We start from the raw sequence: 18,548 nt of genomic DNA, 5'->3' as shown, positions 1-18,548 counted from the left end.
TAAGAAAATAACAAACAATTATTGGCCCAAGAGTTATTTAAAAAAAAAAAAAAAAAAAAAAAAAAAGCTGTTTGGGGATTTTTTCATGTTTAGTCCTGGAAATATCAAAGATCTGCAACAAAACTGATGTTGATGCGGTATTTCTTTTTGATCTGAGTCAAGTTTAAAAGTTTGTACCTTAATAAGTCATTCATGAACACAGACTGCTTTGGAATATTATACATCGGGCACAGATGGTCTCATGGTGAGGCTGTGGCTCTTTCACCTCATGTCATTCCTGTTTCTGGCTCTAACCACTGTCCCGTCTCGCTCCAGTAAAGGAAAATAAACACTACATTCATTTTTTTACACCTTTTTGGCTTTAATTTTTCAGTCTACTTCAATCTTGTTTAAAATGACCCAATATTCTGTTATTTTCAAAATTTTAACCCTTTCAGTGCCAGTTTGAACACATGGGGTCACTGTTACTTAAATCACACACAAAAAAAACGAATTGTTTTTGATTTAAAATATAACAGGGACTGCAATGTTTTTCATTGTAGTCTAGGATTTGTCAATGATTAGCAATAAAATAGATTTTGATGCATGATTAGTGTTTTTGTAGTGTCCAATTTAAAATTTCTTACACACCTCAGCCATTCATGGAAAATATGATTCTAGAGCCATGAAGCCTAAAAAATAAACCAAAGTATTGAAAAAAGTTTAAAACAGTGAAGAGTCCACTCAGAAAGCTGTAGGTAAAAATAACTCATGATTTTTATTAACTTTGAAGTCGTACACAAACACTTTGTAGCAAATATACATATATACAACTTCCTTTAGAAAGAGAACGAGGACATTTACAGTCAGTACAGGGTCTTTTGGCACTTAACGTTGGTGCGCATAAAGTTTAAATGAGTCAAAAGAGAAAAAATGATATAAATGAACTGTGGTGAGGGACCATGACAATGAAAAATGTTCTAAATGAGGCTAAAACATGGCTGAATTTTCCCAAAACAGTCACCAATAAATCTAAGTTAAAGCTACCAAACTCGACTGACAGAGGCAGTGATTAAACCTCACAGATCACATTATTTAGCTGATGAGTTTGTTGTTTTGTCTGATTTGAAGGTTTTAAATGCTTTCTGCTCTGATAAAATATCAGAGTGATAAATGCTTCATGAGTTAGATCGAGGTAGAATAAGACTCCTTTTGTCTGTGTGGCATAAATCACTGCTTTAACAGTGGAGTCTGGTCGTTAACAAAGACGAACTGTGGTTGGTTTTTAATAAAATCTCTTTAACAACAGGTCTGTTTATGAAGCCTTTCTCTAATGTTTTCAGACTTGAGTTATCACTCTCAGTTAATTTTAAATGGGATCGTTGTGAAGCTGAACTTTGCTATATGGATCTGATTTCTCCGATAATCCCAGACCAGACCGGCTTTGTTTGGCGTTGTGTGAAGGCTGAAGGTCGCTGGATGCTAGTTTGTTTGGTTTAAAAAAGAAAAAGAAACTAAACGTGGTCGCTGACATTCTTCAAGCATCACTCCTCTTCGTCGTTTTTTGCGTCTGAGTCGATAAAAGTCGAGCAGCAATTATTTTCCCACGGCTCCACACAGACTCGCCGTCTGTGGGCGGGGTTTTGTTTTCAGTTTCTGGTTGGAGGATCAGACACGGATTAAGTCATCCTCTTTCACTCCCACTTGTAGATTTTCAGCATCTTCTCCGTGAGCGATGCCAGGAAGTGCTCGCCGTTCACCGTGAACGGGCTGATGTCCAACACAGGAAGGTCGGCTGGGAGCTTCTGCAGTAGGGAGCCGCTGCCTGCGTCCCACACCTGAAGACGAGGAGGAGAGGGACAAAAAGGGTTAGGAAGGAAAAGAAAAGGGAGGAACAAAAACACAAGGAGAAAGGCAAGATTTAGAGCAGGGAACAAATAGACATGATTTAAGCTCTTTCAAAATAAAACAAGAAACAAAGCTGAACAGTGGCTTGGAAAAACACTCAGAAATATTGGACTGGCACACTACAAAGACTCAGTCTTTTCAAATGTATCCCTAGAAAGTGTTAAGAAGGCTTATATTTTGTAAAAATTACTGAAAATCAGCAACAATTTATGAAAATGAAAAACAAAAATCTCTTAAACATGCTTATGAACTTGTGTTTTTTTTAAAAGACATAAAAACAACCAGATAAACAATGACATTTCTCTACATTATAAACATGGATGATCAAAAAACAGTATTAACAGCCAAAAATGAGGGTATTTCAGTTTCCTTAAAGAGTGAGTAAATCCTCAGACCTGTATTTCAGATGAAAACTTGTGTTTGTAGAGTTTATGGTGTTCTAATGGCATTGTTTTAAATTCCAGGGTTGATGCACACCTGCTGCATGGAGATCAGGTATGAACAGCCCTTTTCAAGTCCAACCACAAATTCTCTATTGTATTGAGGCCTGGGCTTTGACTCGGCACCTCCAGAACATTCTCCTTGTCGTCTTTAAACCATTTCTGTGTAGCTTTCTCTGTACGCTTCGGCTCATTGTCTTACTGGAAAATAAATCTTCTCTAAGCCGTAGGTGTCTTGCAGACTGAATAAGATTTTCCTAAATTTTGCTACATTAATTTTACCTTCTACCTTTACAAGCCTTCCAGGGCTGGCTGCTGAGAAGCATCCCCACAGCATGATGCTGCCACCACCGTGCTCCACAGTGGGGATGGTGTGTTTGTGGTGATGTCAGTGTTTGCCCTCTTGTCTGATGGTCAAAAAGCTCCATTTTGGTCTCATCAGACCAAAGAACTTTCTCCCTCTTGACCATGGAGTCTCCCACAGTCCTTTTGGTGAACTCTAGTCCAGATTGAATCTGAGTTTTCTTCAACAGTGTCTTCCTCTTTGCCACTCTCCCATAAAGCTCTGACTGGTGAAGAATCCGGCCAACAGTTGTGGTCTGCAGAGTCTCTCCATCTCAGCTGATGAAGCTTGGAGCTCCTTCAGAGTAGTCATAGGTGTCTTGGTGTCCTCTCTCACTAGTCTCCTTCTTGCACACTCACTCAGTTTGTGAGGACGGTCTGATCAGGCAGATTTACATGTGACATATTTCTTTAATTTCTTCATGATGGATTTAACTGAACTCTGGAGGATGTTCAGAACCTTGGAAGTGTTTTTGTATCCATCCCCTGACTCATGGTATCTAATAACCTTTTCTATGAATGTTCTTTTGTCTCCATGGTGTAATGGTAGCCAGGAATTCTGGTCAGTCAGTGGCTGAACCTTCCAAACACAGGTGTCATTATACTGCAATCACAGACACATTCACTGCACTCAGGTGATCGCCATTGCAATAAAAGTGAGACTACTAGCAGCAACTCCCCGGACCTCTGTTGAATTAGGTCAGTCACTTTAAAGGGGTGAACATCATTATTTCACATTAAATATTTTAATCTAATTGACATTACTTTGTAGAAATCTGTTTTACTTTGACATTAAAGACGTCATCATCTAACCCCTGCTTCATATAAAACAAGCATGATGTCTGTCTGAGAAATATCAACATGTCTTTTGTAGGTTTGAAAAGCCTCTCACTCCTGCCTTGTTCTGCTGTCTTTAATTATGGAGTCCATTGCAGACAATTTCAAGCATAAACAGGCAAGCACAAAAACTCTCCGTATCCAAGATTGGAACTTCAATGCTCTGGTTAAGAGGAAATTCACGTCTCCATGACAACCAAACAATGACACAAACTAACAAACCACCTAGTCTACAGGCGGGGTTTGGTTCAGGAACTTCAGATAAACTTTAGCGTAGCTGTGCAGCAGACCTCTGATCAGATATTGATAAAAAGGTGGTCATGTGATGCTGGTTCTATCAGCCTGCCCGGATCATGTGCTTGCAGACTCTCATCAGCTGGTAGTCCAGTTCAGGATCGACCATCTCCACCTCCTGCAGCTTGAAGATCCTCTGGTGGCAGCGCTGAGTCAGATGCTGTTTGTTCTCCTTCAGACACTCGATCACCTACAAACACAGAGATAAGAACAAAATAAACGTCTGTGAAGCAGAAAATATTATTCAAACCAAAGTGAAACCACTGTCGCAAAAGCAAATCCATATCTAAAAATGTAAACAGCTTTTGCACTGAAAGCAGCTTGTGAAGCTGAAATCTGCCCTTTTCATCGTATTTTTGTGAAAATGCTGACCTGTGCGTTTCCAAAGGCCATGTTTTGGCACAGCCTGTTGATGTCCTGCTTACAAGAGTATTTGTGTTTTTCTTCTCACCAACTGGAAGTGCGTCACTCCCACTACACATTTCTCGTTCATCTCTTTCTGATGTTTGTTTTGAACCAAACACTCCATCAGATCACCGGTGTCGATCTGATTATCAGCGACCTCCTAGGAGACAAAAAAAGAGAGGGGGAAAGGGGAAACGAAGGGTTAATGTAAGTAAAGAGAAAAGTGGAGGGACACCATCGTCTGAGGTTTGTTGTGAAAGCTGCTGCTGCTGTTGAGTCACCAGTGTTTCTGGGTGCAAAATGTATTAATTATACCTGGTTATTCTCAGTATAAAAAAATTTTTTTTCGTGTAAGTTGTTTGCAGGTGGCGTGACATCACAGCAAAGAACTGCAAATCACCCTAACCCAAAGGCATAGAGGAGTGATATCAAAAAACCTAATTTTTCAAACTTCCAAATCAAAGATCCTACACTTGAACTGCACAACTAAGACCCTTAACAGCATGGATTCAAGATCTCTCTGGTACACGTTGCCTCAGGATAGGAATAAAAAGTTAAAGCAGCAAGCCTCTGAAGGCCTTGCCTTTCACTGAATTTCAGCTTTCTCATACAGATATTTTTTAGGCTTTTACAGTTAAGTTAAGGACAAAAACAAAAAGAATGGAGTGCAGTTTTGGAGCCCATATCAATTGAGAATTTTTTAATAAAAATTCAAAAAACGCAATGTAGGTAAGATAACTATTTGCCAATTTTACTATGAATTTCCCAGCATGCATTTAAACGCTGGAGAAACTAAAGTACACAAATATACCACCAGACTGTGACAAACAAGACTCTCTGATCTGATGGAACCAAGATTGAACTGTCTGGCCTTAATTCTAAACATTTTGTCTGAAGGAAATGAGACACTGCTCAGCACCATCCAATTAGTGAAATATGTTGGTGGCAGCATCATGCTGTGGGGTGCTTCTCAGCAGCAGAATCAACCAGTGGTGACTGGTCAGGGTTGAGGGGAAGCTGAAGGGAGTAAGGTACATAGACATCATGAGGTCTGCTTATTTTCAAAGCACTTTGTAACTCTTTGTTTTGAAAGTCGCTATACAAATGAAGTTATTATTATTAGTATAACTATTATTATTACTAAATTATTATTGTTATAATATATATCCTTAATGTCTGTAGCATATGACTGTGCCGAAGGTTCATCTTCAGAGTTTGAGAGGATTGACCAAGAAGGATGGCAGAAAATCCCTAAATCCAGGTGTGCAAAGCTTGCAGCATCATATTCAAAATGACTTGAGGCTGTAGTTGCTGCCAAAGGCAGTCTGAATACTTAGTATAATACTACTTTCAATATATTTGCACAAATTTCTAAAATTCTGTTTTCACAAGGTCCTGATATATATATATATATATATATATATAAAATATTGAATTTCCCTTCGGGGATAAATAAAGTTCTTGTATTGTATTGTATTATTGTATTGATAGGGTACTGAGTGTAGATTAATGAGAGAAAAATGAATTTAAGCATCTGCAGCATCAGGCTGAAACATAAATGGAAAAAGTGAAGATTGTGTATGTACATATATGTATATATAAAGCATTGATTTCCTAGCAGTAAGTGTAGGCCAGCTTTTGTTCCTGAAATATTCATTGTTTTGAGAGCTGGATTTGATGAGTCTGTATAACCAAAAATAAGCCGAGAAATATTTAAAATTCTTCCATTATTTCTGGTCAAACTGGATTTTAATCTCTCAGTGCAGACTTATGTGGCAGTGGGACTGGATGACTGGCTCATAGGCTCTCATCAGCAGCGCTTCAATCTGAACATCCTGAAAACAGAACAGACAGACAATTTTATTACAAAAAAGTCAGTTTAATTTCTTTTTATCATTCTTTATTAGGATCCACATTAGAACTAGCACAAGCATTGGCTATTGAATCTTAGAAAACTTACAAATGAAACCCCTAAGAAGCAGGAAAAAAATAAATAAGGATATTTATTGAAATGTTTAACAGAATAATTTTTGAATATTTCTCAACATTACATGAGCCATATTCCTTAACAATCCTTTAACGAGGGGTGCAGGTGGCCGAGTGGTTAAGGCGTGCGCGCCCACGTGTGTGGACAGCCTGGGTTCGAATCCGGCCTGAGGCCCTCTACCGCATGTCTCTCCCCTACTCTCATCCCTGTTTCCGACTCTATCCACTATCCTCCTCTATCAAATAAAGGCACAGAAATACCCAAAATAAACCTTAAAAAAAATCCTTTAATGAGTTGTCTTGACACTCAGACATTCTCTGCATGTTGCCTTATGTAGTAAAAAAAAAATAAATTCTAAAATTCATGACTCTGGTCATCTCAGACCAAATCTGAAGTGTTGCATTCTGGGTAGCATTAACAGCAGATGTGGTGTTACCTCCGACTCCAGCTCGGTCAGGTTCCCCACCACGTCTCAGCAGTCTGACACCAGATCCTCCAGGTGATCCTGCAGACACTCCAGCTCCTGGCCTGCCTCAGTCTTCTCGCTGCACCATTTTCCCAAGTCAGTCATGCAGCGTCTCTGAAGCTCAGGATCCAACTTCACATCCAGCGCCCTCTGGTGGAGAATCCTCTGCACCTCCACTTTACAGTCTCTGGAGAGCTGCAGGGCAGGAATATAAACACCTTTAGCTGATACTCCACTTTAGATTCTCATGTTTAGCCCTTCATTAACAGCTCTGATTGATGTGATTAGGGTTGAGCTCTGGCTCAACAAAAAGGTGGGTTCTAAAGGGGATCATCATTTAGACCCTGGTAGTTTTTGTTTTTTTGTGAAATGATCTACGTATTCATATCCCTGGTGTTTTACAGTCTAGATGTTGTGAGCTACAAACAAAGCTAATCCAGACAGAGGGGGTTTAAATGGATCAAGATTTAGGAGTTCAGACATCAGATTAAAAATATTCCGGGGATGGAGAGTAAAAGAGTCAGGGTTGGTAAATTCAGAGACACTCACCCTCCGTCCCTGCTCCACAGAATAATGAAGCCTTATGAACACTACTGTGCATAAGTTTTAGGGATGTTTGGGACAAAAGTTGAGGGCAAAGATGTAGCAAGTTAGCTGCCAAAGAGGACCATCAGTGGGGAAGGAGGATCAGCACAATCCCAGCCGTGCACTGGATGTCCTTGCGTATTACCAGGTGCCATCCAGTTGTATTTTCAGAGGGGTTAGACCCCCTCACTCCCCTGGGTGTCACTGTCTCTTTCACGCACCTCTCCAGGTTGTCCAATGTCTCCTGCATTTGTTGGATTCTTGAGTTATGCTCTGCTATGACTGTCACACTCCTGGAAGTACTCTTCTCGTTGCTGCCTTCTAGCTGCATCTTCTGCGGCTCCCTGGTATTCTGGGAGACCAGTATCTGCTGGTGTGCTTGTACATTGGAGCTGCCTCCGGCTCCTCTCCTGCTCCTCCTTTAGTTTGGCTACCTCCTCCTCATAACGTCTCAAGCAAGCCTCCTGTTCCTCTAGTTCGCGCTTTTAAAACTGTGGGTAAATCATTTTATTTCCAGCATGTGATGCTCATTTAAGCTCACCTGTGCCAAGTAACAGGTGCTGGCAATCTAGAAATCACACCTGAAGCCAGTTAGAATGTCTAAAAGTTGACTCAACCTTTGTGTTGTGTGCCTGTGTGTGTCACACCAAGCATGGAGAAGAGAAAGAGGAGCCAAGAATTGTCTGAGGACTTGAGAAGCAAAATTGTGGAAAAATATGAACAATCTTAAGGTTACAAGACCATCTCCAGAGATCTAGAAATTCCTTTGTCCACTGTGTGTAATATAATCAAGAAGTTTATAACCCATGGAACTGTGGCTAATCTCCCTGGACGTGGACAGAAGAAAGAAACTGACAAAAGAAGGCAACACAGGATAGTTGGAATGGTGGATAAACATCCTCAGTCATCTTCCACACAAATTCAGACTGTCCTGCAGACTCAGGGTGCAAAAGTGTCATATCAAACCATACATCGTAATCTGAATGAGATGAAGCACTATGGCAGGAGGCCAAGGGGAACCTCACTGCTGACAAAGAGGCATAAAAAAGCCAGACTGGAGTTTGCAAAAATGTACCTGAGTAAGCCTCAATCCTTCTGGGAGAACATTTTGTGGACAGATGAGACTAAGGTAGAGCTTTTTGGAAAACCACGTCATTCCACTGTTTACAGAAAACGAATGAGGCCTACAAAGAAAAGAACACAGTACCTACAGTCAAACATGGTGGAGGTTCAAGGATGTTTTGGGGTTGTTTTGCTGCCTCTGGCACTGGGTGCCTTGACTGTCTGCAAGGAATCATGAAATCTGGAGACTATCAAAAAATTTTGGGCCGCAATGTAGGGCCTAATGTCAGAAAGTTGGGTCTGCATCAGAGGTCATTGGTGTTCCAGCAGGACAATGACCCCAAACATACTTCAAAAAGCACTAAGAAATGGTTGGAGACAAAGCGCTGGAGAGTTCTGAAGTGGCCAGCAATGAGTCCAGATCTAAATCCCATTGAACACCAATGGAGAGATTTCAAAACTGCTGTTGCAAGAAGCACCCTTCAAATCTGAGAGACCTGGAGCAGTTTGCAAAAGAAGAGTGGTCCAAAATTCCAGTTGAGAGGTGCAAGAAGCTTGTTGATGGTTATAGGAAGCGATTGGTTTCCGTTATTATTTCCCAAGGGTGTGCAACCAAATATTAGGTTGAGGATGCCAACAATTTTGTCCAGCCCGTTTTTTGAGTTTTGTGTAAAATTATGTCAATCTTGTCTTTTTCCTTCAATATCACCCTCAGTTGGATAATGTTCTGGGGAGTAATCCTCTTCTTCACTGCTGCCCATTCACCCCTTTAATTAACTGATATTTTATCTACTTCTAGCTGTCCCCTTCTTTACTTAAGTTTTAATTAACTATTCTGTTATTTTATTCTCTTTTAACCTCACACAATATCAAAAACTGTACCCTATGTGCTACTTTTAATTTTTTCTACAACATTAATATCAAACACAGTTTAGATTTTACACATTGGTATACAGACAACAATCTCTCTACATTAACCCTAATAAATGTTGTATTTATACTGGTTCACATACAATATTGAAACAACCACATACAATTAATCCTTATTTACAATAACTTAGGTACAATACAAAGCCTTTTTCACTTTGAACTCAAAATGCACACAGCAACCTCCTCTCCTGGGAGATGCTCTTCTTTAAGCTACAATCTGTCCATACAGATCTCCAATACCCTGGGGCTCCCAGTACCTACTGGGCCCCCAGTACAGAGCAGTACCTACCGTGTGCTTCTTATTCTCTTTTATCTCAACTTATATACAACTTAGTTTTGTATTCCTATAGGAAAACTCCAATCAACTTATTCCTATAAGTGCTTTAAACACAACTCACTGTCTTTTATACTCAATGTTTTACTCTGCTTTCTTCTGCAAAGCTAACCAAGTCATCCCACCTGCAAACATTAGACAGACAACAAGCCAACATACAATACAGACATGCAGTAGTACATCATCTGTATTATAATCATGCTCATTGTTTGAATGTACATTCACAAGCTTTGCATCAGAATCTTTAGCTGAGGATGCTGTTATTGTTATCTTTGATTGATCACCCAATTTGTCTGACACTTTTAGCATTTAGCTCAAAAAAGGTTCTTTTGGAAGGAGTGAGGAACTTAGTACCTGCTCTGCTTACCTTTAAGTTTTTGGCCAAACGTTCTGTTGTTGAGCTCAGGGTCCCCAAGACAGGCATCTCTCCATCCTCCTGGCTGAAGCCACGCCAACTGTAGTGGGTATTTGGGTTGGTCAGACTGGATTCAGTTGAAGAGTTGTCCAAAAATGTCAAAGTCAAAAAATCAGGCAAAGAACTGCTTAGCAGACAAAGATTTCTGATGCAAATAGAGTTTATTTAATACTCAGGTGAGTACAGGCAATAAAGTCTGAGTGGTGGCGCCAACCAACTGAAGAAATGCCTTTCTGCATTGCCTTTTATATGCTTTGGGTTGCCTAGACCCTCCTCTCAGAGGGGTAGAGCTCCTGCCCCTGTTTTCTTTAAAATTCCCATATTTGGGGCTGTTCATAATGGTGGCTTTTTTGCTCCTCCCTGACCACCATTATAAACCAGCCAAGGAAACCTTAATTAAAAAAAAAATACATTTAATTGTATACCTAATACATGTTCCTTGATCTTTTACTCATTGCAGATTCATCAGATGGTTGTTTGTATGTCTGGCTTGTTGTTTCTCCCGCATAAATGCAATCAGAGGGTTATACAGTATATATTCATGGATACATTCAATACACAGTACCATTTGTTGTAAGTCACAATAAAAGTAAATGATTGAGACATAACTTGTGTTCAAACATGATACCATAAATGTTAAGACATAATGCTGATAGTTGATTCTTCCTTGGCTCACCCAGCACACACCTTAGCAGTTTAGCAGTTCCCCTGGGAATGTACATGTTGTTTGCATACTAGCGAGAGTGGGTGCCTCGCTGTGCCTGGTGCAGGTGAGCATCCATCTTCTCCTGCACCTGGCTTCATAAATCCCAATGTAAATATTTTGGAGATAATGGTCACTTGTTGATTTTAAAGAGGGACTAGTGTCAGGCAGTAAGTGTTTCTGCACCGTGGGCAGAAAAGACTGATAGTATAAGGCTGCAGCTGTACATACCATACATATGAGGCGGTACTTGGTGAGAGCTGAAGACAGCAGCCTGTATTTTCTTTAGGTTGTTTTTGGCCTTAACTTTTCACTGTCCCTCAGGATGTCTCCTATTTGATCATTACACCAAATATGCTCAGTTTTATATTTAAACATGTACTCTAGGTGTAAACCTATATTGATCATGTTTTTAATTCTCATCAGGAGTAAGCCAACCTAGAGTACTGTCAGGACGGGTCACGCTGTGGATGTCTCTGAAAATCATTGGCTGTCTCGGGGGAATCACCAGAGTTGAAAAGCCAGGACAGATGAGATGCTCTCAAGTTTTCCCTTGGCTGTCAACATGTTTCATGTTTTAAGCTCGACTCTAAAGTGAAAAAGCTGGGTAGGAGTGTTACAGAGACTACATTTCATAAACATAATGTCAGAATATCTGTTTCCAGCCTCGTTTCGTGTTTCTTAAAAGAGTAATATTAAAACGGACAGCATTTTTAAGTTGCTGCTTAAACATACATTTGGTTGGTTTTCTTTCTCAGTTACAGGGAATAAAATAAGGAGCGCTGCACGCCCTGAGCCTGCCCTCCCGCAGACTCACTGCCTTCTGACAGCTGGGGTCGATGGCTCCCATGTCTCCTCAGCCGACCCTCATCAGGCAGCGCAGCGTGCGTCCTTTGCGGTGCAGACTGGAGCAGGGACCTTCAATCTTGCTGCAGCATCCGCCTGTAGTCCATCATCTCGCCCTGACACTCGCTGCTCACCACGTGACCTGAAACACACATTGAAGAAGAACTTAAAGCGATGTGACCCACATGAGACGTCACATTTACAAACTCTTCTATCTTTGAACTGTAAAATCTTTGCATCTTTATGGTGTATTTATCGATAACAAATTCCATTTATTGAAAACTACACTGTGAACCACGCTGATTTACTGCTGCAATTAAGCTTCTAGAAGCATTAAAAGCAACCCATTGTAGCAACTTAATTGCCTCTTTCCCCGAATTATCTCCACTAGAAGCTGCAGTCCAGTCTTCTGTTAGAAGACGCTAAACTGAGACTCTAAAGCCATTTGATTGGCAGGTGGAGAGTTCATTGTTCTAAGTCATCAATAAATTACTGATGGGAGAGCTGAGTCACAGATAATCCACTTGACGGCTCCCTCGTATCTCAGTGGAGGACACGCTTTAGTGTGTGGAGCGTTCTGAGGATTGTGGATGTGCTCACCTCTGTGGACGGCCGACTCTAAACACAGCAGCAGGTACGACAGACGAGTTTCTCGGGCTCGGGGCATGTTGGAGTCGGTGCTGCAGCGGTACTTCCTCAGGTCCGACTTGCAGGCTTTGGCCAGCGAGTAGCTGACCTTGTAGTCCTGAGCGATCAGTTTTTGTCTGGTGGTCAACGCCTCACGACACTGAGGATGAAGAGAACAGGAAGTCAAAAAGAGTGACGTGAGACGTGGAGGGCTGGTCAACTCCAGGGTGGCAGAACAACACAGTTAAAGAAATAAGAGAGAAATTGAAGTTAAAATTTAGGATGAATCCTCTCTGACTCTTGCAGAACATGCAGTATTTTTGCACTTGTATTTTTCTTAAGCGCACGCTTTTTAAACTTAAATAAGATTATTTTCCTGAGATCTGTAGAATAAATCAACCTCCTAAGACCCTGCATGCCCAGATCAGGACACATTTAGGCTTTTCTGCAACATAATAACAATTCCTGCTGTTAGAATTTTTTTAAAGAATTGTCCAAAATGTCCATTGAAGTTGAAGTAATTTGCTTAAAATTTTAGAGTGATTTGCTAGGAAATTTTCAGAAAATTAGAACTTTCACGGGAATTTTAAGTATTTGTTTGAATGTTTGTGTTAAATGTATTTTCATGGAAATTTGGGAAACTTAATTGTATTTATTTTTTTGTAAATTTGCAGTGGGGGCTATCATTTGAATTAAGAATTGTCAGGAATTTTAATGGAAATGTGAAGGAATTTTTTTGATATTTTGGGGAATTTGCTGATATTTTTCAAGTATTTTCAAGGGAACTTTTGGGATGCATTTGTATATTTTGAAGAGTTTCATTGGAGAATATCTAAAGAAAAATGAGAACTTTCATGGAAATTTGAGAAATCTGTTTGAATGTTTCGGGGACCTCGCTTTGGAAAATCTGAATGTATCTTCATGGAAATTCAGGCTATCCTTTGAATTAAGAAATAAATTAAAGGGAGTTTGGATTTTTATGGGAATATGTGAAATATTTATAGGTATTTTAATTTCAAGTTTTTATTTTAGTAATTAGAAAATATATTTGCAAATGTTGAGGAATTTCAGAGGGAATTTTAGGAGGATGGTGTCCTGTGAAATTGAAAAAGAAAAATCTGATATTTTAGTGAATTTGTTGAAAAGGTTTTAACCCATTGCTGTGAGGTTTGATAACAGCCTGTTAAATGAGATCATGCTTTACTGACTTGCATTTACTTTAATCTAGATGAACATACATCTTGTCTCTCTTCCTTCTAAAGAAAAATTAAAAAGTTAAAGAAATTATAAAAATTATGATAAAAAGCTCCGACTGCCTTCAAGAATCTGAATGATTCACTGAGGTCTAAATATTTGAAATCCACGCACAGAAGCAGATGTTAAATCAGTTTATTTTCATTATCTCAGGATAATTCATGATTCTGATTTTTGTGATTATCAAGCAGCTCTAATGCGCGCTCTGCATCCTGGTCTGTTGTGGACTGATTTGATCACTGCATGTCTTTAACAAGGTTTGTCCACAGGCAGCTCCCCTAAAACTACACATAAGACTCCCAAAAAACATTTGACAGAATATAATTTACACCCAAACAGGAGATTTAGTTAACTTGTGTTAATGTTGATAAAAACAAAAACAGCAAGGGGGAAAACAATCATTTTGAAAAGGGTTTGGTTGTAAGCAAAAAATATCAGAAATCTTTTCTTTAGGCCTACTCTTTAGGAATTCTCAGGTAATATTCAAGACTTTTCAGAACTCTTTCAGCAAAGAGCTAACCATCAGAAAGACGCCTTAAGGGGAAGTGAAAAATAAATGTTTTTTTCAAAAAAACTCAGTCTGATCCAAACTGTTTCTCTGCAGTTGAAGACTAAAGAACAAATAATAATGTCTTTTCTCTCAAGTGAATTTAATTTCAACAAAACTTCTACATCTAGCTTAAACAAGGACAAAAATGCTGATTGACCTTAATGTCATAGAGAAACAAAAAGAAACCTTGAGTTAAAACTAACAGAGAAGAAAACATGAGTCCTGATTAAAGCACGGTCAACTTCAGCCTCTAGTGGACAACATCAGTATTACAACAACAATCACAGAAATAAAGGCTGCAGGACTTCTGTTTCTCTTTGTGCATGGCGAAATGACTCCATCACCTTTACCCCACAAATCAATATCTTAATCTCATAACCACAGGAAATAACTAAATACCTGTTGGTGCCAAAGATTGCAGGATTTATGAGAAATAAGAAGAAAAACATCCACATATGGAGTGAAAGGACTCACCCTCTCAGACATGGCTTCCTCAAACTTGTGGTTGAAGAGACATTTGTAAACTCGCCCTTCTCCGGCCAGAGTCTGAAAATAAAACACAGAAGCATTAAAAACCCTTTTTTTAACATAATAAAAAAGTATCTTTCTCCTTCAATAATGTAATAAGTAAGAGCCATGACAGTCAGATTCAGAGTATAGTCAGATTTAGCTTTGGATGTTGAAGGCACTGATTTGCCTGATCACAAATTTTCTGGTTTGACCTTTAAGAGACAGTTACATCAGAGGAGAACACTAATAAGGAACAAAACTTCTCTTTTAATATGGTGGTTAAATAAATCAATTCTGGTCTGTATCGAATGGATTAAGAGTTCAAACATTAACCAAAAAGTCTTGTTGAAACTCTAAAAATTGCCATTGTTTTAGTTAGATTCCTGACTGTTCCTATCCACAGTTCCCTAAATGAAACCCTTCCACGGTTTTGTTTAACCCTGATCTAAATCCTTACACTTTCACAGAAGCGTTTTCGGTCTTCTCTGCAGGCGAAGTACAGGTAGCGGTCCAGGTGGAAGTTGTCTGAGGAGAGCTCTGCTACTCTCATGATGGATTTCTTACAGTCCTCTTTGAATTGGTGAGCCCCTGGCTGACCCTCGGCCTCCCGAACCAAACCTTTCTCCAGACAGGCGATTACCTTGCCCTGGAGGTGGATGTCCTGCAGAGAGACGGCAGAGTCATGAAGTTACAGCGGGAAATATCAGGAAGGATTACAATTTATCTTAAAAAAAGATGAGGGAATAAAAGAGCTCTATCCCAATGACAACTCCGAATCCTTACAGAATTTTTCACATATTATGGGCCCTGAATGGCTCAAAAAGTACTTCAACTTGTGGCTGTGAAAAATAACAGATGCACTGTTGTCAAGAGAGGCAAATATGTCTGATAGGCGTATGACTATAATGGTGATCCATACCAAATTTAAATATAGAAAAGGCAGAGGCTTTGAAAAAAACTCAGAGTGTGATTGGATGAACGTTCTGTCACCTCTCTACGGGCCAATAAGAGCAACAAAACACGCTAAGTAGCCGCTATCGAGCTGCACATGCGCAGCTACGGGGAACAACGCGAATCATGGCAACTATAGACATGTAAGTACTCAACTTTTGCCTTTTTTTGAAAAGGAAAAAACTCACTGCTGTTCTTTGTTCTTCTTTTAACAAAGAAATGTAGTCAAGTTCTGATAAAACTTACAATTTAGCAGCATCCATGCGAAGCTTTTCCACCATAATTGCGCCGGCCTCTTGTTGCTGCTTGTTTACGTCAAAACTCTGCCGCACCTGAAAGTACCTCGTCGCTGACTGGTCCTGTCACTTTCTAACCGGGCCTAAACAGTTCAGATGGGAGCTTTGCAAGATGGATTCACCAGTGAGAAACAAGAAAATGGGCGTATCCATCTGCTTTGCAAGGTTAACAAAATCTGTTATCCTCTGCACATTTTCTGGGGATGGGCAGTTAATTGCAAATTAGATTAAATCGAAATATCGCCTGCTGCATTTTACAAATTGCAGAAATTACACAATTTTTTAAAAGTGTGTTAAAATACCAGCTCAATGTATTCATTTCTTACAGCAGCAGAGATTTTATGCACATTATGCAAACATTCAAAGGTTTTATTCTGGCCTGTTTCATTCTATCTAATACGGATGAAGCTAAGCATTAGCTCAGTAGTTATACACCCAGCCATGATCAGCTGATAAACAGCTGATCTCAATCATTGCCTCCCAGCTCCCACAGCCAATCACAGCTCTTTCTCTCAACGCAGCAGTATATTTAAATATGGCGTACCTCTCACTAATCTCTGCTTGCATCAATGCTGATGCACCACACTGCTGCTGCTGGTGAAGCTTCACCTCCTCCACCCCAGCCTCCTCTTTTATAGCTTAAAGCTTGTTGCACCCTGATAATCAGATTCATGCTACTATGGATTAATTGCTTCTGAAATAATTGTGTTGTTTTCAATGCAATGCACCCCATGGAAAGTCGAAGCATGCTGCTGACCTACCCAGGAAGCAGCTTTACAGCAGAGTTATACCCAGTATAACTGGAGATCCATTTTGCAATAAAATGGTTAAACATATGATGAGAGTGTTCCTGAGTATGTAGGTTGTAGGTTATAATGTAGGTTATAATGTAGAAGGTTTTATTGCTTGAATTTGTTGAAAAATACATTAGATGAGGAACCTAATAATTGCATATTAAATTGGAATTGCAATATTGGGGGGAAAATCTCAATTCTATTATTTTTTGCACATCGTTCAGCCCTGACATTTTCTGAAATGATTCATCTTTTGGGGGTTGGATGGGAAGCTACGAGGGTCCTGATCTGGGCCCTAGGCCACCAGTTGATAATCACTGACCTAGTGCAATGCTTGTTATTAACCACTCAGAGTTCGGGGTGAAATGAGTCAATTGGAGCTGCTACTGGGATTGAGTAATACAACAAAATAAAACATTTTATCCTGTCTGAGTTACTATACTGACACAGAGGTCTGTAGACGACTGTAGCTGAGAGGGATTAGCTGGAAAACTCACCTGGACTAAAGTATGAAGCCTCAGGTAGTCCAGGTTCAAAGTTGAGAACAATAAAAAAAATCCTACTTTCATTTCTGTACTTTTTTCTTATTAAATATGAGAACGACAAAAACCCTTCAATGCAACAATTCATATCCAATTTGCAATACGAGTCAAAATCATCAGAATCAGACACTTTTAAAGAATTGTTCAGTCCTTGTTTAGGAATAAAAGAGAGTTGAGGAATAATCGCATTTCAAATCCCAATCGTAATATTGGAGAAAAAAATTTGCAATCAGATTATTTGCCAAAATTGTTCAGCCCCACTGGAGACTCCAAAACGGATCAAGGTTGGCAGATATTTTTCTACTAAGCATTAGGGCTCTCATTTTTGAAACTCAAACATTCATTGAAAGCTGTGAGTAATGAGCCGTTACAGTCAAAATACACGAGTTAGAAAAGCCCCATGACGGCTGAAGTAGTTTACCATTCAATCCAGCAAAGGGTGCTCTAAGCACCATTGTTTGCCCTCTTGACCTCAGTAAATAAAGACAGATGAAGCAGTAAGTGTAAGTAAGAGAGATAGAGCATCACAACAATCTGTATTCTACTCTGTGACTGGTAAAACAAAAACACTGGGGTGCGGTTCAAGAGATGCAAACGTACATGAAGGAGACTCCTCTCTCTGGCGACAGCAAATGGCTGCTCTGGTGGAGAGGTAGGGTGCACTAGAAGTCGGCTGCTCTCCAAGCTGGCTCGCAAACATTTGTGCAAACTGGCACCCTCTGTGTGCTCTGAGGGTGTGTTCTCGTCTGCAGGTACTACTGTAAATAAAATGATCGCAGCACTTGATTCCAACTAGTTATTACAGCAAAGACAGTGGACTATTGAGAACAACAGGAAGTTTGAAATTATCTAAAATTATTCAGAACCAGTCCATGGATATTTCTGTATGTAATCCTGTTTCTGGACTCAGATCTGACTGAATTTTTCTGTTTTTGATGGAATATTCTGATCAGGAGAGCTTCTAATGGTGTGCTGTGTCAGTTTTATTATCACTTGTTCATTTGTAGTCTGACAAATGCATTAATTGTGTCTACTGTTGTGGTTTTATGCTGGAATGGTTTACATCATCAGAATCCTGAGAATCTTAGCTTTCTGCTGGTGTGTAACATGTTATAATTACATTTGAGAAAAAACTGAGTAGTCACACAAACCTCTGCTGGCCCACCGCTGGGCCCTTAACAGTTTTCATGACATCAGAGATTTGAGAGCTAGGGACGGCAGGAAATTTGCTGGAGACGGCCTTCTCTTAGTTTTATATGCAGGAAAAACCCTCAGCCATGGTGCTAAATATCAATAAATTGGACATCAAGGCACACTGGCTGGCAGAGAGAAGCAGAGCTGCAGACAAGAGGGAGCAAGTACAAACATACAGACAGAGAAATTTTCTGAAACTGCTGTTCTGCTATTTTTCTTGAAGAGCCTTTAATAAGCCTGTCTGTGTGGTAAAACATGTCTTATTCTTTTCTTTTATCAATTTGGTAATATCTCTCT

At 39.7% G+C, this 18,548-nt stretch overlaps 1 pseudogene; it reads right to left on the bottom strand.

Annotated features, from left to right (window-relative positions):
• Nucleotides 1-3,527: 3,527 nt before the first annotated feature.
• Nucleotides 3,528-18,548, bottom strand: part of LOC121515642 — a 36,418-nt pseudogene continuing 21,397 nt past the window's right edge.

The sequence above is a fragment of the Cheilinus undulatus genome, linkage group 9 (assembly GCF_018320785.1).
Source record: "Cheilinus undulatus linkage group 9, ASM1832078v1, whole genome shotgun sequence".
NCBI lineage: Eukaryota > Metazoa > Chordata > Actinopteri > Labriformes > Labridae > Cheilinus > Cheilinus undulatus.
Note: the sequence above shows the minus strand (reverse complement) of the source record. Positions and strands in the feature narration are given on the sequence as shown.